Below are 12,788 nucleotides of genomic sequence, written 5' to 3'. Positions count from 1 at the left end.
AATGGATTGGATCCAAGTAGCTAGAGATAAGATTTCATCATAATTCACTCCATATTGTTGAGTAAAACCTTTAACTACCAATCTAGTCTTGAATCTTTCAACTTTACCTTCAGAATTTTTTTTTCTCGTAAAAATTCACTTTTACTTCAAGGGCTTAACTGATTCAAGTTTATCAACAGTTCTCCACACTTTATTCTTATACATCGATTTCATTTCTTCTTTCATAGCTAACTTCTACTCCTTAGCATCCACATAAATAACAGCTTCCTCATAATTCTTTGGATCTAAAATATCTTCATTCAACCTTATCCATTCAAAAACTTCACCAGCAAATGTATAAAATCATATGAGAAAAATGTTAAACTTGGCTTTCTTTCTTTACTTCATTTCCTTGTTGGCTTAGGATAATCCTTTCTTTTATGGGACACTATCTCAGGTACATTAATTGGATTGGAAGAAATTTCAGGTAGAATATAATTATTGACTTCTTCAAGATAAGACTTTTCACCAAGAAATTCATTACAATCAATTCTATCTTCAAAGAACCTTACATGCTTGTTTTCTATAATTGTCTTCTCCACTGGATCAAATAATCTATACCCTTTGGAAAACTTGGGATGACCAATAAACAAATGATCAAAAAAACCATAATTCTCCTAAGTTGCAATTTATCTCTACCAAGATCAAAAAAAGAACATGAGAAATATATCTCCATACTCTCATGTAATTCAGCTTAGGCTTCTTTCCAAACTAGAGTTCTTGAGTTTTCTCAATAGGTTTTGAAGGCACTCAATTCAACACATGAACTATAATGAGAAGAGCTTCACCCCAAAAACTAGTAATGAATTAGCAAGGGCCAACATTGATCTAACTATGTCCAGTAAAGCTCTATTACGCCCTTTAGTAATCCCATTTTGTGCTAGAGTATATGGAAGGCTTAACAAGTGCACAATGCCATTCTCCTTGCAAAATGTAGAGAATAATCCAGATTGATACTCACCACCATGATCTGAGTAGAAGGTTTTGAAACTCTTCCGGATCGCATTCTTCACTTCTAATTTAAATTTCTTGAAAATTTCTAGGGTATCACTTTTCTTATGCAATAAATACATCCTCCCAAATCTCAAATAATCATCTATGAAAGTGATAAAGTAAAGATGGTCATTACATTTATGCACATTTATTGGCCCACAAATATGAGAATGAATTATATCAAGAAAATTTTCATTTCTTTGCACTTTAGAAGGAAAAGGCAGCTTAGTTATTTTGCCATATAAGCAACTCTCATAAGTAGAAAACTCTTTTGAGTTGATAAAATCAAACAAACCATCCTTCACCAACTTATTAATTCTATCTTTACCAATATGACCAAGACGAAGATGCCAAAGAAATAAATCATTAGAATAGATGATAGAAGAATTAGCAACTTCATACACCACAATGCCACATAGCTGAACTTGGCACATTTCAAAATTTCTGAAACCTTTCAAACTTATTTCACCGTCTTTATACATAACAAACTTCCCATTTCCAAAATAGAACCAAAATCCAAGTTTTTTCAAACAAGGTACAAATAAAAGGTTTCTCCTCATGGAGGGAACATAAAGACAATCATCTAGATCAAAGATTTTATTATCTAGCAATTTCAACTAATAAGTCCCAACTCCTTGCATTGGTGCTTTATCATCATTTCCCATATAAACAAAGCTCCTTCCTTGTTCAATTTTATTGATTTCTTTGAACCCTTATAAGTCATTAGATACATGAACAGTTCCACCAGAATTAGCCCACCAACTAAAGGATTTAATGTAGGATACACACGATTCAAGGAGAAAAGGCTCACTTGGCTTAGTTTGCTTTTGACTTTGTGAGTTCTTATAAGTCTTACAATCTTTCTTCAAATGACCAGGCCTATTGCAAAAGAAATATAGCCTTTGTTGAGTTCTCACTTCAACTTTCTACTTGTGGGTCTTTGGCTTATAATCTTGAAATTGAGGCTTCTTCCCCTTTATCTTAAAGTTCCTATTAATATTGGGCTTCAACTCCACATTACTTGAAGAAGGATTTGACTTACCAACATTCTCAAATATTTTCATAGATCTTCTATCTTCTTGGTGATCAATCTTATTGATAAAATTCTCAATCTTCCATTTCGTCTTGGCTAAAGTATAGAAATCCTTAATGTGCTTATAGGATACTAGCAAAGAGTTAATAATGATAGACATAATAGTTTTCTTATCTAAGGTTTTGCCATGATACACTAATTCATCTATCATAGCAACCACATCATTGACATACTTTCTGACATCAGCCTCTTCTTCACATTCAGCTCTAGAAACTTTTCCACAAGTTATTTACATGAGAATCAAAATTCTTCCTAAACTTTGCCTCTAACTTATCTAATATTTTTCTTGGTAGTCTCAGTATGAAAATAGGTCATTCAAAGAGTTTTACTAAGGCCATTATAGACATAAGATCTAGTGTCATTGGCTAGCTTCCAATTATTATAAATCTTCAATTCCTCTTCATATTTGGGTACCTCAGCTTGATTGGTTACTTGATTTGGTTTGATAGGAGGTTGATTAACAAAGATAATATATTATAACCATAAAACCTTAGTAGAGGTTTATCAACCCTTTGCTTCCAATCAACATAATTGGTGCCATCTGAGAGCTCAAGTTTTAGGATATCACCAATGCAGATCCACCACTAGACACAAACAAAGAAATTCCTAATATCTATAAATATACGAAATTATAAACTCATATATATTATGAAATGTCCAAAAAACAATTCACTTATCCTTAAGGAATTTACAAAAGGTAGTAGAAAAATATAAGAACATGATTGATTATCTAAGATATATCAATCTTAATATACCATACAATCTGCATTACCTATTGGAGATTTTGCAAATTACCAAATCACCAAATTTTCTTAAATAGAAACATGCATTATCCATTAGGGATTTTATACCTTTCTATGTTATATTAACCAACTCCCACTATTCTTGGTTATGTTCAATTTGAGATTATAGACAAAAATAATCATATATAGTCTTTAAAAAAAATAATAACATAGCAAGCCTTATGATTTGATGCGATAGGCAATAAAGTTTGTCTTTCAATCTCCAACTAATAGATGTAATTATGATATAGAATATTCAAATGAAGCAATAATAGCATAAGTTGATCAACTAAATAATGATCAATCATAGAATTGAAAATATATCTTACGTAATATTGAAGAAATTAAACTATCTAGTCTTTACAAAAATAATTTAGTGTTTCTATATGAAAAATTCAAATATCTCATTTATAGAACTTAACGATTCCAAAGTATTAATATGAAATTATTATACAATTCACAACAATAGAGACATCAATCACTTGTATTTGTTAGATAAAATATTTGATTTCATAACATTTTCATGATAAATCTTATAAAATTCATTTCCCATACCAGACATAATGCCACAAGAATATCAACTTTAGATCCTCCTTTGAATAATAATAAAAGAAACCCTCCATTGAATAGTACTAATAGAGATCTTCCCTTGAATAAAAGTAAAAGAGATCCTCCTCTAAATAACCATAAAAGAAATCCTCCATCAAATAGAAATAAAAAATATCCTCCTTTGAATAGCAATAAAAGATATCTACAAGCAATTGGCTTCCTTCTTTCAGTTAGGCTAGATTTCTTAGCATGCCTCACTTGTAGGATCAAATGAGATATTTATAGATATTCAATGTCATATCAAGAGACTCTCATAATAAATTTTATAAATCATATTTAACATCTCAATAAAGGTGATAAATGAAGATTATGAATTCTAATCTCTAGAGACATATCTTTCTACGTCCCATATAAGGTTAACTCACTGCCCACAAGTTTCTTTCCTTAAATTCATACATTGAATTCATTCCTATTTGTATACATGATTCAATTCCCACACCTAAAACCCCGACCTGACATGTTCCAAAATTAAATATAAAATTAGATGATAAATTTAGTTTTAAAATCCATTTTGAAATCATAAATTCATTTTTGAAACCATAAATCCAACATAGTGTCCCTGAAATCTGATTTATCATTTGTTCTTGGACTATAATAGAAAAGGATGCAAAATGAATACTCAATTCTAATAGTTGTATGCTTGAATTGTCATACCATAATGAGAAATCCTAATCTTAATGTTGGCAAGCTACTAAATGTATAGTTTAGGAACTAGATAGGTGAGAAGCCTGCTTTATGACCTAGTAGTGTTTTTTGGAGAAGAGGACTTGAAGGGTGAGGAGGGGAAGATATCCTGTGTCTATGATGGTCAGTAAATTATTGAGAAGAATTTTTTGCAGTAAATTGCTTTAATTTTAATTCTCTCTAATTCTCCATTTTACACCTGCTAAATTGCTTGCTAGTTGACCATTTGAACTTTTTCAATCCTTCTCTATGCTAAATTTTTTGATTGCTAGATTATATTAAGATCATGATCTTAACATTAGGATTCTCACTATAAAAAATTGGACTATTAGCGATGGCTATTAGCCATTGCTAATAGTGGATTTGCCGTCACTAATAATAGCTATCGCTAATTGATGACTGAAAAAATCTTAGTCACTAATTATCATTATTAGCGATGGATTCATTAGCCATCACTAATAATTGGTATTAGTGACAGTATTAGTGATGGCTAAACTCTATCATTATTTTTTTATTTTTAAATAAAATTTTAAAAAATTTTAAAAATAATTAGCAATGGCTTTATTATCGCTAATAAATATTAGCGATAACTAAAGCCATCGCTAATTTCATCGATAATATTTAATTTTATTTTTTTAAAAAATCTATATTTTATTATTAGCGATGGTTTTAACAATCGCTAATGCCATTGGTAATAATTATTTTTTTAAAAAAAATTATAATAATATTTTTTAAAATTTATTTTAATTAATTACAATCAATTATGATTTCTCGCACCTGTTATAATTAAAATCCAAAGATATATAACAATTACAAATAAAAAAACTAATTATATTATATTAAAAATATAAATTATATAATTTTATAAGCAGTATCAAAAAAATACAATACATCAAAATAAAAGAAAATCAGTCCAGATCCTTATCGTCGTCCTCTTGCTCCTCTCCAACAGCTGGTGGATGAGAGTCAAATATCCCAGTATCTTGAAATAAAAAAAATAAAATATTATTAATAAGTTTCAATATGAAAGCATATCTTTCGATACACCCTTTCGATTCTTGAACAAATAATTTCTACACATTCTATTCGATGATACGAAACTATAGATACCTCTGACCTATCAATTGGATAATTAGATTAAATTTTTTGCCCCTAGATCTTCTTCTCTGACTCAAACCTAAATATATAAAGCTTCTAAATATGAAAACTTAAAACAAATAAAAGAGTTTACTAATAGAATTATCTTATATAATGGCTGAGACAATGAGCCCAGTGATAAACACTTAATTTAAGTCATTTAAAGCAGAAAATTATATTTAATTTATTTTATTTATTAAGAATTTGATGCTCTTTTTTATGTTTTACAGGAAAGATGATCGTCGATACAAAGAGTCCGATTCATAGATCAAAAAGACTCAAGTTTGAAGAAATTTGGACTTAAAATAAAATTAAAATAAAAGAAGGATACATACGGTATTATAGAAAATGAAGATACTATGCAAGGAATCCAAAAGGATATAGACGTCATTGTGAAGAAATAAAGTTTCTTTTTGGAATATAAAAAGAAGTATTCACGCGGCAGTGTTCACGCGGCACGCGTGGGTGCGAGCGCGGACGCGGGGCGGGCGCGAGCGTGGGCACAGGCGCGGCATCGCAAGTGGGCGTGCGCAGACGCGCGGGTGCGGGCGTGCAGGTGCAGACGCGCGGTGAGCGGGCGCGCGGCAGGCGGGTTCGTGGGGAGTTTTTGCTGGCGGATGAACAGATGCTTATTAAAGGAAAAAAATTAATATTTAGAAATACTTTGAGAGGAAAGATTTGTATTTTCTTTATTTATTTGTGATCTTTCCATCTCATCCATCCATCTTTTAGTCTTTAGCATTTTTTTAGTCCCACATCGAAAAATCATGTAAAACTTCTCCCTCCTAATACTTATAAAAAGACTTTTGTACTCCCATTGGAGGGGGAGCCCAGAAATTCTTCTAGAGCCTTGCATAGAGGGATAGAAAGGGACTACTTCATGAGCAGCTAAGCTAGCAGTTTCGGGAGTGGAGAAGAAATTTTGTAACGATACAGAGATGGTTTATTGTTCTAAACTTTTTTGTATTTCTTTATATGCAATAAAGATTATGCTTTTTATTTAAATCATCATGAGTTCTTTATTTGCTCTCTTTCATATGCTTTTATTTATGCTTTCTTGTTAGATTAATATTAGGAACAACTTTTACTTTCCGGAGACGCGCCGTGATCTACGGGTACGGGGCGTACCGAGGAAAGAAGAGTTGTTTACCTAGTTCTTTCTGGAGACGCACCGTGATCTACGGATACGGGGCGTGCCGAGGAAAAACAGATATTTTTTCTAAGATTAATCACATCTATTTAATTAAAAAAAAGAGATACAACTCTACTAGTACAAAATTAATTCAAAACTCTCGAGCTCTTTATTTTTTAATTACATCAATTTTAAGATAATTTATTTTCTAAATCAAAAACGATGTTTCTTTCTTTTATTTTGCAATCTCAGCTTAGCCCAAGGTCCCTGAGGATACGATCTCGACTCATCCTACCTACGTAGTGAGTAGAGTTATTTTTGGTGCTATCAACGACTACGCATCAAATTTTGGCACCATTGCCGGGGATCTTGGCATGATTGAATTAAAAAAAAAAGCCACTGACATTTCATGATACTTAACTAAAATAGTGTAACCTCAAATATAAAAATTTCTAACTTGATTGGACACCTTGTTTCTTTGCATCTCATCTCCATAATTAATCTTAAGGGCAATAACCCATTAATCAGATAAGGTGGGGATTTGATCACCCTTGACCCACAAATCACTCCCTTGCATTTGCATAACCTAGACCTTAATCTAAAATTAATTAGATGTTAACCCCTAAAGATTTCGAGATCAATAGGATAAGAAAGCTCTAGAGTTGAACCGAGTGCGGATTGGTTAATTGCTCGGTGTCTAAGACAAGTGGTTAAAGAAAGTGGTTTTCAATTGGTTCCGTTGACTGACCTGGCCAACTCAGTTGGTGTCTAAGGAAAGCAATGAGTAGGGAACCTCCCACATCTTACGCTTACCTGACCGAGTCAGTTAGTCAGTCTTGAGCTTGGAGTGCTCAAAGGCGGTCTTAGCAGTTAGGAGCTGTCTAGATCTAAGTTAACCTTAGGATAGAGATTCTATGCTTGTTTAAGTTGATTGCAATTAACATCTAAACATTAACTAATTTCTTCATTTTCATAGATTTAAGATTCTTAGGTTCTTCTCTTTAGATTTTCTTCATTCTTTTCTCAATTTATTATAAATATATATATATATATATATATTATAAAAACTAAAATTTTTTGTGTTTGCTCTAAAGTACAATTGTAAGGTGTATGCTTGGCCGTAGATCGTTATGACTAGAAATCCAACCTTTTGATCCAGAAATAGAAAGAACCTTTAGAGCCAACAGACATAAAAATATGGACCGAAATCAGGAGAATGATCCACCTAAGCAATTGAAGGAGTACTTTACTCCTTCCACATATACCTACTCTCCTTGTATTCAAGTGCTCCCTGTGGAGGCCACTCAATATGAAATTAAGTTCAGTATAATCCAAATGTTACCTTCATTTTATGGACTTAGTAATGAGGACCCTTATAAACATCTTGAAGAATTTCTTGAGATATGCTCAACTGTCAAAATTCACAACTTCTCCGATGATGCTCTTAGGTTAAAATTATTTCCTTTTTCACTTAAGGACAAAGCCAAATACTGGCTACATACTTTGGATTCCATGACTATATCAACCTGGGATCAGTTGCAAGGAGAGTTTTTCAAGAAATATTTTTCCATAGAAAAAACTAATCTAATAAAGAAAGCCATAACTAGTTTTTTCCAATTAGATGAAAAAATATTTCATGAAACATGAGAGAGATTAAAGGACCTTATTAGAAAATATCCCCACCATGCTGTACCCAAGTGGCAGTTAATCCAATATTTTTATGATGGGCTATCTGAAAGACATCGACAAATGGTCGATGCATTATGCGGTGGGACATTCATACTGAAAAGTGAGGATGAGGCATGGCAACTATTTAAAATTTTAAGTGAAAATTCATTACATCATATGTCTACCTCTATTAGAGATAAACCCATGTTAAACCCAAAGACAGGTGGAATATATGAAGTAGGAAATGCCATAGATATCCATCATAAGGTAGATGAACTGTCCCAAAAATTAGATCGTCTTCTAAATACTGGACAATCTCCGATTCCACCTAACCCAATCCAAGAAGTTTGTGCATTGTGTGCAAGTCCGAACCATTTTGTTAGTGAATGCCCAGCCGCACCTCAATTTTCTGAGTTTGTGCACGAGCAGGTTCAGCAAGCTCAAGTCCAACAAGCTCGCAGACCAGGAAACGATCCATATTCGAGCACTTATAACCCCAGTTGGAGAAACCATCCAAACTTTTTTTGGAGACCACAACCAGTGGTTGGCCCTGCCGCACTTCGACCTCAATATCAGGACCCAACATATAGGCATGGACCATACCATCAATTTCAAAATACTTCTCAACCATCTACTACTGGTCACAGCTCAGCTTTTGAAGAAAAAGTTCTGAAAGTATTAGAACGATTAGAAGTCAACACTCAGATCCTTAACTCCCACACACAATCCATTGCTAAGCTAGAGACCCAAATAGGTCAACTAGCGACTGCATTCAGTAGGAGGGAAGGAGAAAAATTACCTAGTCAATCCGAGAGCAACCCAAGAGGATAATTTGTGATTGAGAGCTCTAATACCCCAAAAGCTTTTTCTGAACACGCCAAATCAATCATGACTCTGAGAAGTGGGAAGGTCATTGAACACACCAGTAAAACCAATGAGATCATCTCTAAACCTCTAACCGAAGTCAAATCACCCAAGAACAAGGAGGACCTGAAAATAGAGAATGAACCAACTACACCGGAATCATCTTACTTGTCTAAAGCCCCATTTTTGGATGTCCTGAAAGCCCCTATTCCTACAGATAAGAAGGAAGAAAAACTCGATGAGATGTTGGAATTGTTTAAGCAAGTCCAAATTAATCTTCCCCTTCTAGACGCAATCAAACAGGTCCCTGCTTATGCTAAATTTTTTAAGGATTTGTGCACCCAAAAACATAAATCTAGATCATAAATCCCAAAGAAAGTATGCCTCACTGAATAGGCTAGTTCTGTCTTCCAGCATGCCACTCCTCCAAAGCTTAAGGACCTAGAAGCCCCCATCATTTCCTGTGTTATAGGAGATTATCACATTGAAAAAGCTCTTTTGGATTTAGGGGCAAGAGTGAATCTTTTACCTAGTTCGGTGTATGAACTTTTTGGATTCAGAGAACTGAAACCCACATCAGTCACACTACAGTTAGTCGACAGATCAATTAAGGAACCACATGGAATGCTTGAGGATGTCTTGGTCAAGGTAGATGAGTTTTACTTTTCAGTTGATTTTCTGGTTCTCGACATGGAACTAAGTGGCAACCCCAGACAAATTTCCATTATCTTAGGATGACCCTTCCTAGCTACGGCAAATGCATGCATTAATTGTAGGACAGAAGTCATGGACGTATCGTTTGGGAATAAGAAACTAAGACTGAATGTGTTTGGTGCTTCCCAAGGACCATCAATGGATAGTTGCTTCGAAGTAGATACACTAGAAGACATTATAGAAGATGCAACACCCATAATTCTAGCACCAGACCCCTTAGATACTTGCTTGGCTCACTTTGGAGTGTATGACTTTGAGGAATATATGAAAGAAGTTAACATCTTGTTGGATACACCACACGATAAAACTACTCCTCCATGGACAATCAAGTATGAGTCATTGCCCACATTAGCCAGTACACCAATAGTCCCATCTTTAGAATCACCACCTACGTTAGAATTAAAACTCCTTCCTGCTATGCTCAAGTATGTATTTCTAGGACTCAATGATACCCTCCCGACAATCATTGCATCAGACTTGACCCCTAATCAGGAAGCATAATTTGTTGGTATTCTGAAGGAACACAAAGAGGCTATCGGTTGGTCCATTGCCGATTTAAAAGGAATTGACCCCTCCATTTGCATGCACCATATTCATTTTGAGGAACATGCCAAACCCCATCGAGATATGCAGAGGAGATTGAACCCAAACATGCGTGAAGTAGTAAAGAAAGAGGTGGTAAAGTGGTTAGATGCTGGAATCATCTACCCCATATCCGATAGTAATGGATCAGTCCCACTCAAGTAGTACCTAAAAAATCAGGTATTACTGTGGTTGAGAATGAAGAAGGTGAACTGCTTCCCACTCGCATATCATCTGGATGGTAAGTATGCATAGATTATAGAAAACTGAATACCGTTACTAAGAAAGACTATTTTCTATTGCCCTTCATCGACCAAATCTTAGAACGGTTAGCAGGATAAAGTTTCTTCTATTTTCTTGATGGTTATTCAGGGTACAATCAAGTACCTGTATTTTTGGATGATCAAGAAAAAACTACCTTCACCTGCCCCTATGGCACCTTCGCTTTTCGACGTATGCCATTCGGGCTCTGCAATGCACCCGCTACATTTCAACGGTGCATACTGACCATTTTTTTGGATATGGTGGACAAATGTCTTGAAATTTTTATGGATAATTTTTCTGTGTTTGGAACCACCTTTGAGGATTGTCTCCATAATCTTTCCAAAGTTCTTAAACGGCGTATGGAGACAAATCTTGTCCTAAGTTGGGAAAAGAGCCATTTCATAGTGCGAAAAGAAATTGTATTAGGATATATTATTTCTGAAAGAGGAATCGAGGTAGATAAAGCCAAAGTTGAGGTCATTTCAAAACTACCACCCCCTACTTCGGTCCGACAAATACGATCCTTCTTAGGTCATGCCGGATTTTATAGACACTTCATCAAAGACTTTAGCAAGATTTCAAGACCCTTGTGCAATCTGTTGGCCAAGGATACACCATTTATCTTTGACGAAGACTGTTTGAAAGTATTCAACACATTACGAACAGCCCTGACAATAGCACCTATAATAAAACCCCCTGACTGGTCCATTCCATTTGAGATTATGTGTGATGCCTCTGACTTTGCAATAGATACCGTCTTAGGCCAAAAAATTAATAAGGAGCCACATGTGATCTATTATGCTAGCAAGACTCTTTTCGATGCCCAATTTAAACTACACTACAACAGAAAAAGAGCTACTAGCAGTAGTGTTCACCCTTGAAAAATTTTGCTCATATCTGTTAAGGTCTAAGGTTCTAGTTTACTCTGATCATGTGGCTCTGAAACATCTCCTCTCAAAGAAAGATACTAAACTGCGTTTGATCAGATGGATCCTTCTTTTACAAGAATTTGATCTGAAAATCCGAGATAAGAAGGGTTCCGAGAATGTGGTAGCTGATCACATCTCCAAAATCTTAGTTGAACACACGATAGGCATAGATGAGGTCAAAGAGAAATTTTCTGATGAACAACTTTTCGCAATCTCTTCTAGCCATCCTCCATGGTTTGCCCATATTGTCAATTACTTGTCAACAGGACAAGTACCTTCTCACTGGACAAAACAAGAAAAGGATCGATTTTTCTCGTAAATTAAACATTATTTCTGGGAAGAACCTGAACTATTCAAATACTGTCCTGACCAAGTTATTCATCGTTGTATCTCCGAGAGTGAATTCCAAAGCATTCTCACTTTTTGCCATTCTTCGGCATGTGGGAGACATTTTAGTGGAAGAAAAACTGCAGCAAAGGTGTTGTAGAGTGAATTTTATTGGCCGACACTATTCAAAGATGCACATGAATTCAGTCATAATTGCTTGCGATGCCAGCAAACAGGAAATATTTCGAGAAAAGATATGATTCCCCTGTCCCTTATACTTGTAGTAGAAATTTTTGATGTTTGAGGAATTAATTTCATGGGACCCTTTCCCTCCTCATTTGGATTCGAGTATATTTTGGTAGCAGTGGACTACGTATCAAAATGGGTAGAGGCTATGGCAACCCAAACCAATGATCATAAAATCGTGATTAAGTTCATCCAACATAACATCTTTAGTCGATTTGGATGCCCAAGAGCCATAATTAGCGATGGGGGTACACACTTCACAAATAAGCACTTTAACATGCTAATGAAAAAATACGAAATAACTCATAAAGTTGCCACACCTTATCACCCCAGACAAGTGGCCAAGTTGAGGTCTCCAATAGGGAGATACGGGGCGTGCCGAGGAAAGACAGGTATTTTTTCTAAGATTAATCACATCTATTTAATTAAAAAAAAGAGATACAACTCTACTAGTACAAAATTAATTCAAAACTCCCGAGCTCTTTATTTTCTAATTACATCAATTTTAAGATAATTTATTTTCTAAATCAAAAATAACGCTTCTTTCTTTTATTTTGCAATCTCAACTTAGCCCAAGGTCCCTGAGGATACGATCTCGACTCATCCTACCTACGTAGTGAGTAGAGTTATTTTTGATGCTATCAACGACTACGCATCACCCAGCTAGTCATGTAACTGTGGATCCCGAAGAATCTTAACGATCATATCATAGATGGCATCTTGGA

The 12,788-nt window shown here is 34.6% G+C and overlaps 1 pseudogene; it reads right to left on the bottom strand.

The window, feature by feature from the left end:
* Positions 1-8,062: 8,062 nt before the first annotated feature.
* LOC140858977 (small nucleolar RNA R71) lies at positions 8,063-8,160 on the bottom strand (annotated as a pseudogene).
* Positions 8,161-12,788: the final 4,628 nt, after the last annotated feature.

Source organism: Elaeis guineensis, chromosome 6 (assembly GCF_000442705.2).
Source record: "Elaeis guineensis isolate ETL-2024a chromosome 6, EG11, whole genome shotgun sequence".
NCBI lineage: Eukaryota > Viridiplantae > Streptophyta > Magnoliopsida > Arecales > Arecaceae > Elaeis > Elaeis guineensis.
The sequence above is the reverse complement of the archived record's forward strand: the minus strand, read 5'-3'. Positions and strand labels throughout refer to the sequence as shown.